The sequence below is a fragment of the Taudactylus pleione genome, unplaced genomic scaffold (assembly GCF_031769625.1).
Source record: "Taudactylus pleione unplaced genomic scaffold, aTauple2 ptg000050l, whole genome shotgun sequence".
Classification (NCBI taxonomy): domain Eukaryota; kingdom Metazoa; phylum Chordata; class Amphibia; order Anura; family Myobatrachidae; genus Taudactylus; species Taudactylus pleione.
The window spans coordinates 137168-150865 of NW_028284452.1; the positions used below are offsets into that span (position 1 = coordinate 137168).

General features: G+C 34.7%; 1 non-coding gene across 1 annotated transcript; it reads right to left on the reverse strand.

Moving 5' to 3' along the window:
• Positions 1-4824: 4824 nt before the first annotated feature.
• Positions 4825-4896, reverse strand: TRNAG-UCC (transfer RNA glycine (anticodon UCC)). The gene has a single exon. It is a non-coding gene; the product is annotated as a tRNA-Gly (tRNA).
• Positions 4897-13698: the final 8802 nt, after the last annotated feature.

Here is a 13698-nt window from a genome sequence, read left to right on the forward strand (position 1 = left end):
ATCATGCGTTGGCCAGTGCTACACATACCAACAAAGCTTCCCGTTTTTTGAAAAGGCATTTCTTGGTTAGTGTATTCCTAATTCCTTCAAAACAAGAAAAATTCTCAAAGGAGCTTATAATCTTAAAAAATGAATAGAATACAATCTATGCGTTGGCCAGGAATCGAACCCGGGTCAACTGCTTTGGAAGACAGCTATGCTCACCACTATACCACCAATGCTTCCCGGCTTTCAAAAGGGCATTTGTTAGTCAAATCTGTAAGCCACAACACCTGATTGTATGATTTCAATGCGCTACAATGTTAATCCATTAATTGACTGCAATGCACTTCTTTTGATGATGGAAAATATTAATACAATGCACAAATTAGGTTAAAAATGCAAATGAATAAATAAACATGATGTACACTGAAGTCCACTTTTTGGCACTTTTGGAAAAGAGAATTTGAATCACATGCTAAAGCAGATAATAGGAAAATATATTTATTAGCCTAATTTAAATAAGACTATTCAGAGCTGGATATTTTTAAGATGCCATAAATCTAGTATTCTCTGAATGACAAAGCCATGACTCTGTCCATATCCCATAAGTGCTACACATACCAACAAAGCTTCCCATTTTTTAAAAGGGCATTTCTTGGACAGTGTATTCCTGATTTCTTCAAAACAAGAAACATTCTCTAAGGAGCTTATGATCTTAAAAAATGAAAAGAATACACAAGAAAAATCATGCATTGGCCAGTGCTACACATACCAACAAAGCTTCCCGTTTTTTGAAAAGGCATTTCTTGGTCAGTGTATTCCTAATTCCTTCAAAAGAAGAAAAATTCTCAAAGGAGCTTATAATCTTAAAAAATGAATAGAATACAATCTATGCGTTGGCCAGGAATCGAACCCGGGTCAACTGCTTTGGAAGACAGCTATGCTCACCACTATACCACCAATGCTTCCCGGTTTTCAAAAGGGCATTTGTTAGTCAAATCTGTAAGCCACAACACCTGATTGTATGATTTCAATGCGCTACACTGTTAATCCATTAATTGACTGCAATGCACTTCTTTTGATGATGGAAAATATTAATACAATGCACAAATTAGGTTAAAAATGCAAATGAATAAATAAACATGATGTACACTGAAGTCCGCTTTTTGGCACTTTTGGAAAAGAGAATTTGAATCACATGCTAAAGCAGATAATAGGAAAATATATTTAATAGCCTAATTTACATAAGACTATTCAGAGCTGGATATTTTTAAGATGCCATAAATCTAGTATTCTCTGAATGACAAAGCCATGACTCTGTCCATATCACATAAGTGCTACACATACCAACAAAGCTTCCCATTTGTTGAAAGGGCATTTCTTGGTCAGTGTATTCCTGATTTCTTCAAAACAAGAAACATTCTCTAAGGAGCTTATGATCTTAAAAAATGAAAAGAATACACAAGAAAAATCATGCGTTGGCCAGTGCTACACATACCAACAAAGCTTCCCGTTTTTTGAAAAGGCATTTCTTGGTTAGTGTATTCCTAATTCCTTCAAAACAAGAAAAATTCTCAAAGGAGCTTATAATCTTAAAAAATGAATAGAATACAATCTATGCGTTGGCCAGGAATCGAACCCGGGTCAACTGCTTTGGAAGACAGCTATGCTCACCACTATACCACCAATGCTTCCCGGTTTTCAAAAGGGCATTTGTTAGTCAAATCTGTAAGCCACAACACCTGATTGTATGATTTCAATGCGCTACACTGTTAATCCATTAATTGACTGCAATGCACTTCTTTTGATGATGGAAAATATTAATACAATGCACAAATTAGGTTAAAAATGCAAATGAATAAATAAACATGATGTACACTGAAGTCCGCTTTTTGGCACTTTTGGAAAAGAGAATTTGAATCACATGCTAAAGCAGATAATAGGAAAATATATTTAATAGCCTAATTTACATAAGACTATTCAGAGTTGGATTTTTTCAAGATGCCATAAATCTAGTATTCTCTGAATGACAAAGCCATGACTCTGTCCATATCCCATAAGTGCTACACATACCAACAAAGCTTCCCATTTGTTGAAAGGGCATTTCTTGGACAGTGTATTCCTGATTTCTTCAAAACAAGAAACATTCTCTAAGGAGCTTATGATCTTAAAAAATGAAAAGAATACACAAGAAAAATCATGCGTTGGCCAGTGCTACACATACCAACAAAGCTTCCCGTTTTTTGAAAGGGCATTTCTTGGTCAGTGTATTCCTAATTCCTTCAAAACAAGAAAAATTCTCAAAGGAGCTTATGCTCACCACTATACCACCAACGCTTCCCGGTTTTCAAAAGGGCATTTGTTAGTCAAATCTGTAAGCCACAACACCTGATTGTATGATTTCAATGCTCTACACTGTTAATCCATTAATTGACTGCAATGCACTTCTTTTGATGATGGAAAATATTAATACAATGCACAAATTAGGTTCAAAATGCAAATGAATAATTAAACATGATGTACACTGAAGTCCACTTTTTGGCACTTTTGGAAAAGAGAATTTGAATCACATGTTAAAGCAGATAATAGGAAAATATATTTAATAGCCTAATTTACATAAGACTATTCAGAGTTGGATATTATTAAGATGCCTTAAATCTAGTATTCTGTTAATGACAAAGCCATGACTCTGTCCATACCCCATAAGTGCTACACATACCAAGAAAGCTTACCATTTGTTGAAAGGGCATTTCTTGGTCAGTGTATTCCTGATTTCTTCAAAACAAGAAACATTCTCTAAGGAGCTTATGATCTTAAAAAATGAAAAGAATACACAAGAAAAATCATGCGTTGGCCAGTGCTACACATACCAACAAAGCTTCCCGTTTTTGGAAAAGGCATTTCTTGGTCAGTGTATTCCTAATTCCTTCAAAACAAAAATAATTCTCTAAGGAGTTTATGATCTTAAAAATTGAATACAAACTATGCGTTGGCCGGGAATTGAACCCGGGTCATGTTTGGAAGGCAGCTATGCTCACCACTATACCACCAACGCTTCCCAGTTTTCAAAAGGGCATTTGTTAGTCAAATCTGTAAGCCACAACACCTGATTGTATGATTTCAATGCGCTACACTGTTAATCCATTAATTGACTGCAATGCACTTCTTTTGATGATGGAAAATATTAATACAATGCAGAAATTAGGTTAAAAATGCAAATGAATAAATACATGATGTACACTGAAGTCCTCTTTTTAGCACTTTCGAAAAGAGAATTTGAATCACATGCTAAAGCAGATAATAAGAAAATATATTTAATAGCCTAATTTACATAAGACTATTCAGAACTGGATATTTTTAAGATGCCATAAATCTAGTATTCTCTGAATGACAAAGCCATGACTCTGTCCATATCCCATAAGTGCTACACATACCAACAAAGCTTCCCATTTGTTGAAAGGGCATTTCTTGGACAGTGTATTCCTGATTTCTTCAAAACAAGAAACATTCTCTAAGGAGCTTATGATCTTAAAAAATGAAAAGAATACACAAGAAAAATCATGCGTTGGCCAGTGCTACACATACCAACAAAGCTTCCCATTTTTTGAAAGGGCATTTCTTGGTCAGTGTATTCCTAATTCCTTCAAAACAAGAAAAATTCTCAAAGGAGCTTATGCTCACCACTATACCACCAACGCTTCCCGGTTTTCAAAAGGGCATTTTTTTAGTCAAATATGTAAGCCACAACACCTGATTGTATGATTTCAATGCTCTACACTGTTAATCCATTAATTGACTGCAATGCACTTCTTTTGATGATGGAAAATATTAATACAATGCACAAATTAGGTTCAAAATGCAAATGAATAAATAAACATGATGTACACTGAAGTCCACTTTTTGGCACTTTTGGAAAAGAGAATTTGAATCACATGCTAAAGCAGATAATAGGAAAATATATTTAATAGCCTAATTTACATAAGACTATTCAGAGCTGGATATTTTTAAGATGCCATAAATCTAATATTCTCTGAATGACAAAGCCATGACTCTGTCCATATCCCATAAGTGCTACACATACCAACAAAGCTTCCCATTTGTTGAAAGGGCATTTCTTGGACAGTGTATTCCTGATTTCTTCAAAACAAGAAACATTCTCTAAGGAGCTTATGATCTGAAAAAATGAAAAGAATACACAAGAAAAATCATGCGTTGGCCAGTGCTAAACATACCAACAAAGCTTCCCGTTTTTTGAAAGGGCATTTCTTGGTCAGTGTATTCCTAATTCCTTCAAAACAAGAAAAATTCTCAAAGGAGCTTATGCTCACCACTATACCACCAACGCTTCCCGGTTTTCAAAAGGGCATTTGTTAGTCAAATCTGTAAGCCACAACACCTGATTGTATGATTTCAATGCTCTACACTGTTAATCCATTAATTGACTGCAATGCACTTCTTTTGATGATGGAAAATATTAATACAATGCACACATTAGGTTAAAAATGCAAATGAATAAATAAACATGATGTACACTGAAGTCCACTTTTTGGCACTTTTGGAAAAGAGAATTTGAATCACATGTTAAAGCAGATAATAGGAAAATATATTTAATAGCCTAATTTACATAAGACTATTCAGAGCTGGATATTTTTAAGATGCCATTAATCTAGTATTCTCTGAATGACAAAGCCATGACTCTGTCCATACCCCATAAGTGCTACACATACCAACAAAGCTTCCCATTTGTTGAAAGGGCATTTCTTGGTCAGTGTATTCCTGATTTCTTCAAAACAAGAAACATTCTCTAAGGAGCTTATGATCTTAAAAATTGAATACAAACTATGCATTGGCAGGGAATCGAACCCGGGTCAACTGCTTGGAAGGCAGCTATGCTCACCACTATACCACCAATGCTTCCCTGTTTTCAAAAGGGCATTTGTTAGTCAAATCTGTAAGCCACAAGACCTGATTGTATGATTTCAATGCTCTACACTGTTAATCCATTAATTGACTGCAATGCACTTCTTTTGATGATGGAAAATATTAATGCAATGCACAAATTAGGTTAAAAATGCAAATGAATAAATAAACATGATGTACACTGAAGTCCACTTTTTGGCACTTTTGGAAAAGAGAATTTGAATCACATGCTAAAGCAGATAATAGGAAAATATATTTAATAGCCTAATTTACATAAGACTATTCAGAGCTGGATATTTTTAAGATGCCATAAATCTAATATTCTCTGAATGACAAAGCCATGACTCTGTCCATATCCCATAAGTGCTACACATACCAACAAAGCTTCCCATTTGTTGAAAGGGCATTTCTTGGACAGTGTATTCCTGATTTCTTCAAAACAAGAAACATTCTCTAAGGAGCTTATGATCTGAAAAAATGAAAAGAATACACAAGAAAAATCATGCGTTGGCCAGTGCTACACATACCAACAAAGCTTCCCGTTTTTTGAAAGGGCATTTCTTGGTCAGTGTATTCCTAATTCCTTCAAAACAAGAAAAATTCTCAAAGGAGCTTATGCTCACCACTATACCACCAACGCTTCCCGGTTTTCAAAAGGGCATTTGTTAGTCAAATCTGTAAGCCACAACACCTGATTGTATGATTTCAATGCTCTACACTGTTAATCCATTAATTGACTGCAATGCACTTCTTTTGATGATGGAAAATATTAATACAATGCACACATTAGGTTAAAAATGCAAATGAATAAATAAACATGATGTACACTGAAGTCCACTTTTTGGCACTTTTGGAAAAGAGAATTTGAATCACATGTTAAAGCAGATAATAGGAAAATATATTTAATAGCCTAATTTACATAAGACTATTCAGAGCTGGAGATTTTTAAGATGCCATTAATCTAGTATTCTCTGAATGACAAAGCCATGACTCTGTCCATACCCCATAAGTGCTACACATACCAACAAAGCTTCCCATTTGTTGAAAGGGCATTTCTTGGTCAGTGTATTCCTGATTTCTTCAAAACAAGAAACATTCTCTAAGGAGCTTATGATCTTAAAAAATGAAAAGAATACACAAGAAAAATCATGCGTTGGCCAGTGCTACACATACCAACAAAGCTTCCCGTTTTTTGAAAGGGCATTTCTTGGTCAGTGTATTCCTAATTCCTTCAAAACAAGAAAAATTCTCAAAGGAGCTTATGCTCACCACTATACCACCAACGCTTCCCAGTTTTCAAAAGGGCATTTGTTAGTCAAATCTGTAAGCCACAACACCTGATTGTATGATTTCAATGCTCTACACTGTTAATCCATTAATTGACTGCAATGCACTTCTTTTGATGATGGAAAATATTAATACAATGCACAAATTAGGTTCAAAATGCAAATGAATAAATAAACATGATGTACACTGAAGTCCACTTTTTGGCACTTTTGGAAAAGAGAATTTGAATCAAATGTTAAAGCAGATAATAGGAAAATATATTTAATAGCCTAATTTACATAAGACTATTCAGAGTTGGATATTTTTAAGATGCCATAAATCTAGTATTCTCTGAATGACAAAGCCATGACTCTGTCCATATCCCATAAGTGCTACACATACCAAGAAAGCTTCCCATTTGTTGAAAGGGCATTTCTTGGTCAGTGTATTCCTGATTTCTTCAAAACAAGAAACATTCTCTAAGGAGCTTATGATCTTAAAAAATGAAAAGAATACACAAGAAAAATCATGCGTTGGCCAGTGCTACACATACCAACAAAGCTTCCCGTTTTTTGAAAGGGCATTTCTTGGTCAGTGTATTCCTAATTCCTTCAAAACAAGAAAAATTCTCAAAGGAGCTTATGCTCACCACTATACCACCAACGCTTCCCGGTTTTCAAAAGGGCATTTGTTAGTCAAATCTGTAAGCCACAACACCTGATTGTATGATTTCAATGCTCTACACTGTTAATCCATTAATTGACTGCAATGCACTTCTTTTGATGATAGAAAATATTAATACAATGCACACATTAGGTTAAAAATGCAAATGAATAAATAAACATGATGTACACTGAAGTCCACTTTTTGGCACTTTTGGAAAAGAGAATTTGAATCACATGTTAAAGCAGATAATAGGAAAATATATTTAATAGCCTAATTTACATAAGACTATTCAGAGCTGGATATTTTTAAGATGCCATTAATCTAGTATTCTCTGAATGACAAAGCCATGACTCTGTCCATACCCCATAAGTGCTACACATACCAACAAAGCTTCCCATTTGTTGAAAGGGCATTTCTTGGTCAGTGTATTCCTGATTTCTTCAAAACAAGAAACATTCTCTAAGGAGCTTATGATCTTAAAAAATGAAAAGAATACACAAGAAAAATCATGCGTTGGCCAGTGCTACACATACCAACAAAGCTTCCCGTTTTTTGAAAGGGCATTTCTTGGTCAGTGTATTCCTAATTCCTTCAAAACAAGAAAAATTCTCAAAGGAGCTTATGCTCACCACTATACCACCAACGCTTCCCAGTTTTCAAAAGGGCATTTGTTAGTCAAATCTGTAAGCCACAACACCTGATTGTATGATTTCAATGCTCTACACTGTTAATCCATTAATTGACTGCAATGCACTTCTTTTGATGATGGAAAATATTAATACAATGCACAAATTAGGTTAAAAATGCAAATGAATAAATAAACATGATGTACACTGAAGTCCACTTTTTGGCACTTTTGGAAAAGAGAATTTGAATCACATGCTAAAGCAGATAATAGGAAAATATATTTAAAAGCCTAATTTACATAAGACTATTCAGAGCTGGATATTTTTAAGATGCCATAAATCTAGTATTCTCTGAATGACAAAGCCATGACTCTGTCCATATCCCATAAGTGCTACACATACCAACAAAGCTTCCCATTTGTTGAAAGGGCATTTCTTGGTCAGTGTATTCCTGATTTCTTCAAAACAAGAAACATTCTCTAAGGAGCTTATGATCTTAAAAAATGAAAAGAATACACAAGAAAAATCATGCGTTGGCCAGTGCTACACATACCAACAAAGCTTCCCGTTTTTTGAAAGGGCATTTCTTGGTCAGTGTATTCCTAATTCCTTCAAAACAAGAATAATTCTCTAAGGAGTTTATGATCTTAAAAATTGAATACAAACTATGCGTTGGCCAGGAATTGAACACGGGTCATGCTTGGAAGGCAGCTATGCTCACCACTATACCACCAACGCTTCCCAGTTTTCAAAAGGGCATTTGTTAGTCAAATCTGTAAGCCACAACACCTGATTGTATGATTTCAATGCGCTACACTGTTAATCCATTAACTGACTGCAATGCACTTCTTTTGATGATGGAAAATATTAATACAATGCACAAATTAGGTTAAAAATGCAAATGAATAAATACATGATGTACACTGAAGTCCACTTTTTAGCACTTTTGGAAAAGAGAATTTGAATCACATGCTAAAGCAGATAATAGGAATATATATTTAATAGCCTAATTTACATAAGACTATTCAGAGCTGGATATTTTTAAGATGCCATAAATCTAGTATTCTCTGAATGACAAAGCCATGACTATGTCCATATCCCATAAGTGCTACACATACCAACAAAGCTTCCCATTTGTTGAAAGGGCATTTCTTGGACAGTGTATTCCTGATTTCTTCAAAACAAGAAACATTCTCTAAGGAGCTTATGATCTTAAAAAATGAAAAGAATACACAAGAAAAATCATGCGTTGGCCAGTGCTACACATACCAACAAAGCTTCCCGTTTTTTGAAAGGGCATTTCTTGGTCAGTGTATTCCTAATTCCTTCAAAACAAGAAAAATTCTCAAAGGAGCTTATGCTCACCACTATACCACCAACGCTTCCCGGTTTTCAAAAGGGCATTTGTTAGTCAAATCTGTAAGCCACAACACCTGATTGTATGATTTCAATGCTCTACACTGTTAATCCATTAATTGACTGCAATGCGCTTCTTTTGATGATGGAAAATATTAATACAATGCACAAATTAGGTTAAAAATGCAAATGAATAAACAAACATGATGTACACTGAAGTCCACTTTTTGGCACTTTTGGAAAAGAGAATTTGAATCAAATGTTAAAGCAGATAATAGGAAAATATATTTAATAGCCTAATTTACATAAGACTATTCAGAGTTGGATATTTTTAAGATGCCATAAATCTAGAATTCTGTGAATGACAAAGCCATGACTCTGTCCATACCCAATAAGTGCTACACATACCAGGAAAGCTTCCCGTTTTTTGAAAAGGCATTTCTTGGACAGTGTATTCCTGATTTCTTCAAAACAAGAAACATTCTCTAAGGAGCTTATGATCTTAAAAAATGAAAAGAATACACAAGAAAAATCATGCGTTGGCCAGTGCTACACATACCAACAAAGCTTCCCGTTTTTTGAAAAGGCATTTCTTGGTCAGTGTATTCCTAATTCCTTCAAAAGAAGAAAAATTCTCAAAGGAGCTTATAATCTTAAAAAATGAATAGAATACAATCTATGCGTTGGCCAGGAATCGAACCCGGGTCAACTGCTTTGGAAGACAGCTATGCTCACCACTATACCACCAATGCTTCCCGGTTTTCAAAAGGGCATTTGTTAGTCAAATCTGTAAGCCACAACACCTGATTGTATGATTTCAATGCGCTACACTGTTAATCCATTAATTGACTGCAATGCACTTCTTTTGATGATGGAAAATATTAATACAATGCACAAATTAGGTTAAAAATGCAAATGAATAAATAAACATGATGTACACTGAAGTCCGCTTTTTGGCACTTTTGGAAAAGAGAATTTGAATCACATGCTAAAGCAGATAATAGGAAAATATATTTAATAGCCTAATTTACATAAGACTATTCAGAGCTGGATATTTTTAAGATGCCATAAATCTAGTATTCTCTGAATGACAAAGCCATGACTCTGTCCATATCCCATAAGTGCTACACATACCAACAAAGCTTCCCATTTGTTGAAAGGGCATTTCTTGGTCAGTGTATTCCTGATTTCTTCAAAACAAGAAACATTCTCTAAGGAGCTTATGATCTTAAAAAATGAAAAGAATACACAAGAAAAATCATGCGTTGGCCAGTGCTACACATACCAACAAAGCTTCCCGTTTTTTGAAAAGGCATTTCTTGGTTAGTGTATTCCTAATTCCTTCAAAACAAGAAAAATTCTCAAAGGAGCTTATAATCTTAAAAAATGAATAGAATACAATCTATGCGTTGGCCAGGAATCGAACCCGGGTCAACTGCTTTGGAAGACAGCTATGCTCACCACTATACCACCAATGCTTCCCGGCTTTCAAAAGGGCATTTGTTAGTCAAATCTGTAAGCCACAACACCTGATTGTATGATTTCAATGCGCTACAATGTTAATCCATTAATTGACTGCAATGCACTTCTTTTGATGATGGAAAATATTAATACAATGCACAAATTAGGTTAAAAATGCAAATGAATAAATAAACATGATGTACACTGAAGTCCACTTTTTGGCACTTTTGGAAAAGAGAATTTGAATCACATGCTAAAGCAGATAATAGGAAAATATATTTATTAGCCTAATTTAAATAAGACTATTCAGAGCTGGATATTTTTAAGATGCCATAAATCTAGTATTCTCTGAATGACAAAGCCATGACTCTGTCCATATCCCATAAGTGCTACACATACCAACAAAGCTTCCCATTTTTTAAAAGGGCATTTCTTGGACAGTGTATTCCTGATTTCTTCAAAACAAGAAACATTCTCTAAGGAGCTTATGATCTTAAAAAATGAAAAGAATACACAAGAAAAATCATGCATTGGCCAGTGCTACACATACCAACAAAGCTTCCCGTTTTTTGAAAAGGCATTTCTTGGTCAGTGTATTCCTAATTCCTTCAAAAGAAGAAAAATTCTCAAAGGAGCTTATAATCTTAAAAAATGAATAGAATACAATCTATGCGTTGGCCAGGAATCGAACCCGGGTCAACTGCTTTGGAAGACAGCTATGCTCACCACTATACCACCAATGCTTCCCGGTTTTCAAAAGGGCATTTGTTAGTCAAATCTGTAAGCCACAACACCTGATTGTATGATTTCAATGCGCTACACTGTTAATCCATTAATTGACTGCAATGCACTTCTTTTGATGATGGAAAATATTAATACAATGCACAAATTAGGTTAAAAATGCAAATGAATAAATAAACATGATGTACACTGAAGTCCGCTTTTTGGCACTTTTGGAAAAGAGAATTTGAATCACATGCTAAAGCAGATAATAGGAAAATATATTTAATAGCCTAATTTACATAAGACTATTCAGAGCTGGATATTTTTAAGATGCCATAAATCTAGTATTCTCTGAATGACAAAGCCATGACTCTGTCCATATCCCATAAGTGCTACACATACCAACAAAGCTTCCCATTTGTTGAAAGGGCATTTCTTGGTCAGTGTATTCCTGATTTCTTCAAAACAAGAAACATTCTCTAAGGAGCTTATGATCTTAAAAAATGAAAAGAATACACAAGAAAAATCATGCGTTGGCCAGTGCTACACATACCAACAAAGCTTCCCGTTTTTTGAAAAGGCATTTCTTGGTTAGTGTATTCCTAATTCCTTCAAAACAAGAAAAATTCTCAAAGGAGCTTATAATCTTAAAAAATGAATAGAATACAATCTATGCGTTGGCCAGGAATCGAACCCGGGTCAACTGCTTTGGAAGACAGCTATGCTCACCACTATACCACCAATGCTTCCCGGTTTTCAAAAGGGCATTTGTTAGTCAAATCTGTAAGCCACAACACCTGATTGTATGATTTCAATGCGCTACACTGTTAATCCATTAATTGACTGCAATGCACTTCTTTTGATGATGGAAAATATTAATACAATGCACAAATTAGGTTAAAAATGCAAATGAATAAATAAACATGATGTACACTGAAGTCCGCTTTTTGGCACTTTTGGAAAAGAGAATTTGAATCACATGCTAAAGCAGATAATAGGAAAATATATTTAATAGCCTAATTTACATAAGACTATTCAGAGTTGGATTTTTTCAAGATGCCATAAATCTAGTATTCTCTGAATGACAAAGCCATGACTCTGTCCATATCCCATAAGTGCTACACATACCAACAAAGCTTCCCATTTGTTGAAAGGGCATTTCTTGGACAGTGTATTCCTGATTTCTTCAAAACAAGAAACATTCTCTAAGGAGCTTATGATCTTAAAAAATGAAAAGAATACACAAGAAAAATCATGCGTTGGCCAGTGCTACACATACCAACAAAGCTTCCCGTTTTTTGAAAGGGCATTTCTTGGTCAGTGTATTCCTAATTCCTTCAAAACAAGAAAAATTCTCAAAGGAGCTTATGCTCACCACTATACCACCAACGCTTCCCGGTTTTCAAAAGGGCATTTGTTAGTCAAATCTGTAAGCCACAACACCTGATTGTATGATTTCAATGCTCTACACTGTTAATCCATTAATTGACTGCAATGCACTTCTTTTGATGATGGAAAATATTAATACAATGCACAAATTAGGTTCAAAATGCAAATGAATAATTAAACATGATGTACACTGAAGTCCACTTTTTGGCACTTTTGGAAAAGAGAATTTGAATCACATGTTAAAGCAGATAATAGGAAAATATATTTAATAGCCTAATTTACATAAGACTATTCAGAGTTGGATATTTTTAAGATGCCTTAAATCTAGTATTCTGTTAATGACAAAGCCATGACTCTGTCCATACCCCATAAGTGCTACACATACCAAGAAAGCTTACCATTTGTTGAAAGGGCATTTCTTGGTCAGTGTATTCCTGATTTCTTCAAAACAAGAAACATTCTCTAAGGAGCTTATGATCTTAAAAAATGAAAAGAATACACAAGAAAAATCATGCGTTGGCCAGTGCTACACATACCAACAAAGCTTCCCGTTTTTGGAAAAGGCATTTCTTGGTCAGTGTATTCCTAATTCCTTCAAAACAAAAATAATTCTCTAAGGAGTTTATGATCTTAAAAATTGAATACAAACTATGCGTTGGCCGGGAATTGAACCCGGGTCATGTTTGGAAGGCAGCTATGCTCACCACTATACCACCAACGCTTCCCAGTTTTCAAAAGGGCATTTGTTAGTCAAATCTGTAAGCCACAACACCTGATTGTATGATTTCAATGCGCTACACTGTTAATCCATTTATTGACTGCAATGCACTTCTTTTGATGATGGAAAATATTAATACAATGCAGAAATTAGGTTAAAAATGCAAATGAATAAATACATGATGTACACTGAAGTCCTCTTTTTAGCACTTTTGGAAAAGAGAATTTGAATCACATGCTAAAGCAGATAATAAGAAAATATATTTAATAGCCTAATTTACATAAGACTATTCAGAACTGGATATTTTTAAGATGCCATAAATCTAGTATTCTCTGAATGACAAAGCCATGACTCTGTCCATATCCCATAAGTGCTACACATACCAACAAAGCTTCCCATTTGTTGAAAGGGCATTTCTTGGACAGTGTATTCCTGATTTCTTCAAAACAAGAAACATTCTCTAAGGAGCTTATGATCTTAAAAAATGAAAAGAATACACAAGAAAAATCATGCGTTGGCCAGTGCTACACATACCAACAAAGCTTCCCATTTTTTGAAAGGGCATTTCTTGGTCAGTGTATTCCTAATTCC